Source organism: Saccopteryx bilineata, chromosome 8 (assembly GCF_036850765.1).
Source record: "Saccopteryx bilineata isolate mSacBil1 chromosome 8, mSacBil1_pri_phased_curated, whole genome shotgun sequence".
Taxonomy (NCBI): Eukaryota; Metazoa; Chordata; class Mammalia; order Chiroptera; family Emballonuridae; genus Saccopteryx; species Saccopteryx bilineata.
The window spans coordinates 98805688-98811516 of NC_089497.1; the positions used below are offsets into that span (position 1 = coordinate 98805688).

Sequence of the window (5829 nt, forward strand, 5' to 3'; positions counted from 1 at the left end):
CCCTGGGCCAACCCTGAGGCCCAAGGTCTCACAGTAGTGACTTGCCCTGGGAAGGTGAGACACTCAAGTCCCTGAAAGTGAGTTTAGGACTGTATGGCCAGGAAATTTCTAACTCCTGAGTACCCACAGTGCTGTGTAGAGAGGCTGTGGGCTCTGGGTGGGTCCTCATATGGAGGAGATGGCAGAGTTTCAGGGCAAGTGCAGACTCTCAGGACGTTAATGCCCAGGGCCAGAGTCTTAGCTGCCCGGGAGTGAGGATGCTGCTGTGTGCCACATTCACAGCATGATTCCTGAGGCCTTTGCCTTAACAAGGGAAACAAAGATAAAAAATGAAGATGGCTGGGATAAGGGATAAAGACATTGGGCCAGGTGATGAGCTACAGAATAACTTCTGGATGCTTCTTTACAGTAACTAGGAAAGGCCTCTTGGAGGCAGTGACATTTACTGAGATCCAAAGACACAGGAGTGCTTTCCAAGCCAAGGGAACAGAGGCAGTGCAAAGGCCTAGTGGCAGGAAAGGGGTGATGTGTCTGAGCACTGGGATGATGGCTAGGGATGGCAGCAGCAGGATGTGAGCTGTGTTTGTTAAGGACAGCAGGGGCCATGCCATGCAGGGCCCTGAGGAAAGAGAACTAGTCTGAGACTTGATAACTTGAAGCTCAGGGTTTCTACTTACCAACTGGCTGTCCCTGAGAAAAGCACATCCTGTGACCTCCATAGCATCACCTGTAAAATCACGATGCTCCATAGCTGTCCTGTCTCCTTCCGGGCACTGCAGGAGGACCAGATAGGATGCTGTGGTTCCAGACATGGGAAATGACATCACTAATAAGTGATGACAGCCACAAGCTCCCTTGATCTTTTCTAAGGACTGCTACTGGGAAATGCTTAAAAGTCAAAGGGAAGGTCTTGTTCCGGACTTCAATGGGGTGTTGCTTTCCAGGCAGATCAAGGCCACCCCTTGCCTCCACTCCCAGATGGGCTTTGAAGTCAGTCTCAGGTCCTGTGTACCATGGGAGCACAGAGAGATGAGGACTAAATGGAATTAGCAAGAGGTGGGCAGTTAGGGGAGACTGCATGCAGTTCACACCAGCTCTGAGACAGAAATCTGGGGTGTGGAGGAAGAACTGGGGTTGCAGAGAAAAAAAGTCAATGTGGGAGCAAGATGAGGAGAGCAGGTGGCAAAGTCCTGAGCATGAATAAACACCATGTAGGGCAGGCTAAGGGTTAAAAGCTGAGGCAAATGAGGGGAAGTCCGAGTGCAGGGAAGCACTGGTGGAGGCCAGTCCCCTGCAGAGAGGAAGCAGGTCTGAGGAGACCTGGACTTCTCCACATCTCTTTCCTCCACTCCCCTCAACCAGTCTCTAAAATTCTATTTTTTAAATATAAATTTTATGTTTCAATGACAGTTTACATTCAATATTATTTTATATTAGTTTCAGGAATACAACGTAGTGGTGAGACAAAGTAATACTTTACAAAGTGATTCCCCAATATTTCCAATGCCCGCCTGGGACCATACATAGTTATTACACTATTATTGACTACATTCCTTGTGCTGCACTTTACATCCTTGTGACTACTCTATAACTACCAACCTGTGCTTCTTAATCCTGTCACCTTTTCCACTGCCCTCCTCCTGACCCCTAACTGCCCTCCCCCTGGCAATCATTAACCTGCTCTGCATCTATGAGTCTGTTTCTGTTTTGTTTGTTCATTTATTTTGTTCTTTAGATTTTACACATAAGTGAAATCATATGGTATTTGTCTTTCTGTCTGACTTATGAAATTCCACCATTAATCTTAATTGCTTTATCCCTCTCACAGTTCCCCAATCTATGCAGAAAAGACTCCAGTACTCCTGGGAGTGGGGGAAGGCTGCCAAGACCAAAGTGATTGTAGCTGTAACTGAGGATTTGAGGACAGAACGTACAGTGCTTGCAGAAAGCAGCATGTCACTAGCTGTCTAAATGTAGCTTGGAGTGAAAGCTGGAGCTGCAAGGGAGGGGCAGGTCTCTGGTTCTATTGCATTCCCCCAGTGGCCCGTGACTGACAGCCACACTAATTGTGAATTACATTGCTGATAAATTATCCATATGATTGAATTGATAATATTTTGGCAACTAAGTGTTTTGTGACTAAAGACTCCCAAGGTGAAGGCAACCAATTAGGAACTATGACCGAGGACCCTGTGGAAGCATACTTTATTCCTCTTTGTGGGCAGAGCTGTGGGGGTCACAGTCTGTCCTTGGCCCTGGCTCTCAGCACTGGCGTGAACCTCCTTCCAGCTCCCATCTCCCTCAGCACTGACCTGCCTCTCCCTGTGGCTCTTTCATTGGACTTTCTCTACTTTCCTGCCCCTCAAAGCCTCATGCTCTTCCCTGAAACCATTGCCAGGTATGTGTAAAAGGCTTTCTTTGCAATAAACTCTTTTAAATCCCAAATGTACACATTCCTTTTTTTTCAGTTTTTAATTATATGAAGTTTATTTTCTAACTTACTAATCTTGTTTTCTAGCAGTGTCTGATCTCTTTGAATTTTTAATTTTAGTCATATGCTTTTATTTTTTGAGAGCAGCTTATTCTTGCAACATCCCATGGAATCTCACCCAATGTGAGAACAGAGTTTTTAAAGGTCTTACACCTTTTTTCATCATCAAAAAGGTAGTCTCCTGCCTGACCAGGTGGTGGCACAGTGGATACAACATTGGACTGGGATGCGGCGGACCCAGGTTCGAGACCCGAGGTCTCTGGCTTGAGAGCGGGCTCATCTGGTTTGAGCAAGGCTCACTTCAAGGAAGGGGTTACTCGGTCTGCTGAAGGCCTACAGTCAAGGCACATATGAGAGAGCAATCAATGAACAACTAAGGTGTCGCAACGAAAAACTGATGATTGATGCTTCTCATCTCTCTCCGTTCCTGTCTGTCTGTCCCTATGTGTCTCTCTGTCACTGTAAAAATAAATAAATAAATAATAAATAAATAGATAGATAAATAAATAAATAAAATAAAAGATAGTCTCCTATCTGCCTCTTTACCATCCCATTGGGTTATACTACAGTTCTCAACTTACTGATTCCTTCAGTTAACAGAACTGTTTTCAGAATTGTTCTTTGCATAGAATAATTCATGGTCCCTTCCCTATTTTGATCTGACTTTCTTTTCATATCTGCATTCTGACTCCTCTTTTTATAATCCTTTTCTGACATTTGCACAAATTTGTCTAGTTCCTACCTCTATAGGTCTGGGTTTCAACTCATGCTCTCAGGGGACTCTCCCCGTGATATCTGGATAGTATGTAACCTACCCTAGGCACATGCTGGGGACCTAATCCTGGCCCATGGAAATGCATAAATGATATCTGATACATAGCAGAGTTAAGAGTAATCTTAACCAATCTAGTTAAGATTAAGACTAACTAATAAAAACACATTGTTTGGAATAATTATGCATAGATCTAGAATCAACAGAAGTCTCTTTTTCTTTCCTAATCTTAAATACATATTTGGCAGGATGAGAAACAACTTGAAATGAATCACCTTCCCATTAATCCTTCTTTTCATATACTTCAAATTCGTACTTAATTCCTTTCTCCTCTTGGACATGAGAAGGAACCCCTGGGTATTCTGGGAGAAGTTTTATGTCTTAAATCAATTTCTGGAAAAAAAGTGTCACTTTCAAATTCCTGCATGATCCTTGTCACAAATAATCTGTGGTGAGCTGGCTTGTTCATGGCTTTCTTGTAAACCGCCTTCCACTATCCAAACCATGTCCACTTTATTTGTTAATTCTGGTTCCTCAATAAGTTTTAGAGCATTGTCCAGACTTCTGGCAAGAAAATGAGCTTCTTTTGGAAATTCCTTGAGTTCTTTACTGAGAACTAAATTAATCCTGTCCTTTAGAGGTCGAGTCTTCTCAAGAATGGAGAACCAGTTCTTCCAACCCATAATCACCAAATTCTGTTTACGTTCTGCTGAAGAGGTTGTGGTCATTCTTTAGAAATACTTGAATTCATTCCTGAGCCCAGGGCCAAAGCAGGTCTCCATTCTTGCTGATGCTCATGTTCTGGGACACAGTGATGATGGAGTTTAGCAGACGAAAACATCATTACGGCAGCACTAAACACCTTGGAGCTTGCTCACCACCCCAACTGTATATATATATTTTTATGTTGGTGTCTGAAAGCTAACTGTAACACTAAAGTGTCATTCATTCATTCATTTATTCAAACAAATAACATTCATTAAATGCCCACTGTATCTACTAAAGCTAAGCATACACCTACCCCATTACCTATCAGTTTCATTCATGGGTATTTACTCAAGAGAGTTGAGGTATATATTTACAAAAGCACATTATGTGAATGTGTATAGCAGCTTTATTCATAATTGCAATAACTTGGAAGCAAACTCAAATAACCATTAAAGTGAACAGATAAATAAATTGGAGTATACTTATACAATGGACATTCATCATTTAAAAGGAAGAAACTACTGATAAATACAATAACATGGATGAATCTCAGAAACATTAATGTGGTGCCATCTTTGGAAAATACACCCTGCTATTGAAGCCCATGCCCCTTCCCCAGCCTCTGGCATCTGACACTGCAGCAATGGCAGGTGAGAGAACTCTGCACCCCCAGACAAAGGCATCGAGGATGCAATCACTACACCATGGAAATAGTGCTTCATTCTGAGTGACCAGTTATTTGAGGTGCTTTGGAGTGTCAAGAATAAGACCTGTTGTTCAGTCTTGTTTTTCAGTGCTGGCAGAGGGGAAGACTATTCCTGGACTATCTGTTGCAATGCCTCTAAACTTTACCTCAAGAAAAAAGCCACCCCAGCCAGGACTCAGGGCAAACTCCTAATTTTGTGACTCCCCAATCAAAAGGGGAAAGAGCCCTCAGGACATTATTTTGAATGTCTCCAGTGGGATGGCAAATGTCTTAACCTCCTAGTCCCCTTGTGTGGTGATCAGGAAGGGGCATCTGGGAGAGTTCATGACCTTGGCGCCAGAGCACAGAGCATTTCCTTCTGAATCATGGTGTTGCCAAAACTAGAAGTGAAGTTGAGCCAGAGAAGAGAGGAGGTCAAAGCAACATGGTAGCTCAAGAGAATAAGGGAAAACTATGCATCAAGGTTGCAGTTTCTGGGAGAAAAGAGGGAGTGAGTTTGGGAGGAAATGGAGGAAGGGTCTAGAACTGTGCAGCCCAATCTGGTAGCCACTAGCCAGGTGTAGCTATTCAAATTTAAATTAGTTAAAATAAAATAAAACATTCAGTTCTTTAGTTACACTAGCCACATTGCAAGTTCTAGACAGCCACATGTGGCTGATGACTACTGTATTGGGGGGCACAGATTACAGGACATTCAAATCATCACAAGAAGTTCTGTTGGACAGCACTGAGTCTAGAACAACAGCCTACAACAGACATTGTTTCATGAAACATCTGTATCATGGTGGGAGGTGGAGAGTGGAGGGGCTCAGTGTAAAGGGCCAAGAGTGGATTTGATTTTCCAAAATAACCCAGAGTCATTCAGAATCACATCATCAGAGGATGTGGTATATTCATGTTTGACACATTTTTGTTGAATTAATGAGTAAGTGAGCTGGGAAGGACTGCTTGATGGGGACAGAGGATGGGGAAGAAGACAGAAGGCACCTGTAAAATAAAAGAGCTAAATTTTCTTGTGTAGGCAGCTCATTAACTAAATAAAAGAAATTCTACAAGAGGATTTTCAGAGTTGTTTTGAGTAGTGTTAGCAAACATGTTTTTGTTTGTTTCAAAATGATTCCTGGTGTCTGGTATATACTCCAGTAAATACAG

At 42.8% G+C, this 5829-nt stretch overlaps 1 pseudogene; it reads right to left on the bottom strand.

Annotated features, from left to right (window-relative positions):
• Positions 1 to 3545: 3545 nt before the first annotated feature.
• On the bottom strand, positions 3546 to 3946 carry LOC136312034 (dihydrofolate reductase pseudogene; annotated as a pseudogene).
• Between the last annotated feature and the right edge of the window lie 1883 nt (positions 3947 to 5829).